Raw genomic sequence first — 1,612 nt, 5'->3', positions numbered from 1 at the left:
GGGAGCTCTGGTAGCATAGTGGCTAAGGCACTTGACTGCTAACCAGAAGGCTGGTGGTTCAAACCCACCAGCCACTCCTTGGAAGGAAGATGGGGCAGTCTACTTCCGTAGTGATACTGCCTCGGAAACCCAAGGAGGGGTCCTATGAGTCGGGTCTGACTCCACGGCACATAACAATAACAACAGCAACAGGTATGAACTAGACTGTGGAGCAGGAAAATCCATTGTCTGTGGCTGTTCCTATAAGAAATGTTACACCGGGATACTCACAAAAGAATTTAAGGAACTTAGAGAGGCTATATTTATTTGCCAAGAATTTGTGTTTATTGTCATTGGCAAAAATGAGTACTCATTAACTAGGTTTAAATCAGTTAAAAGAATAAAAATAAAGTTACTTTTTCTAGGGTGAGTGTGTTGGTTAAGTTTGTCTGTCAGCTTGACTGGGCCTGATTGAGTGGCTGGGCAGCTGGATCTAGACTGGTAATCAACTCCGTGGTGGAATCAACTGTGAGCAGCTGAGTAGCTGCCTTTGGGATGTGGTCTGCTTCCCATATATAAGCAGCTTTGGGAATAGTCTCTAGCTTATGGCACACTTGAACCCTGCATGTAGCTGACTCATTGTTCAGTAGCCTGCCGTGCTCTGCCAACCTTGGGACTTTCAATGGACTTGAATTCATGGCCTGCTGTGTGGTTTGGTAACATCAGGACTATGCCTTTTTACTTGTCAACTTTGGGTTTGTCAGCCTCAGCAGCCAGCAGCTGAGTGAAGAAAAGCCTCCAGCTTCAGTGGGCCAGGAGCAGGAGGCAGAGCTGAAGCCCAAGGTTGAGGGGCTTTCACCCAGCCCCTAAAGCCTGGCACTTTCAACTCAGACTTAAAGGCTCCAAACTGTTAGAGAATGAACTCCTGTTTGTTAAGGCTATCCCATTTGTGGTATATTCTTGTCAGAATGGCACTAGGTAACCAGAACAATGGGGCAAACCATACCTGAGTCATTCAAATATGCTACAATAGGATGATGTTTTTCCTTATCCAGTATTTTTCCTGGTTATGCACAAGGATGTCATGCTTGGTAGGGTGGAGGGTCGACGAAAGAGGGGGAGGCCTTCAACGAGATGGATTGACATGGTGGCTGCGATGATGGGCTCAAGTATAGCAGGGATTGTGGGACTGGTGCGGGATCAGGCAGTGTTTCGTTCTGCTGTGCATGGGGTCGCTATGAGTCGGAAACGACTCAACGGCACTTAACAACAACAACAACATGCACAATAGGTTGCATATCACTAAAATAATTTCTTAAGGTGATAGTCAATTGTGACTTAAAAAAAAATTATTTTAGTTTTGATGAAAATATATACAGCAGGACATAGACTCATTCATCAGTTTCTACATGTTCAATTCAGTAACGTTGGTTACATTCTTCACATTGTGTCACCACCCTTGTTATCTCTACCCATTTGTTTCATCAGCATTGACTTAGACTCACTACCCTCTAAATTTCTCATCTGTGCTTTAGAGTTACTGTTGACAGTTTGAGCTAACTCACTGCCATCGAGTAGCTGGTGGGCTTGAACTGCCAGCCTTCTGGTTAGCAATCAAATGTCTTAGGCACTA

This window comes from Orycteropus afer, unplaced genomic scaffold, assembly GCF_000298275.1.
Source record: "Orycteropus afer afer isolate SDZICR_OR568_19922 unplaced genomic scaffold, OryAfe1.0 scaffold00059, whole genome shotgun sequence".
Taxonomy (NCBI): Eukaryota; Metazoa; Chordata; class Mammalia; order Tubulidentata; family Orycteropodidae; genus Orycteropus; species Orycteropus afer.
The sequence above is the reverse complement of the archived record's forward strand: the minus strand, read 5'-3'. Positions refer to the sequence as shown.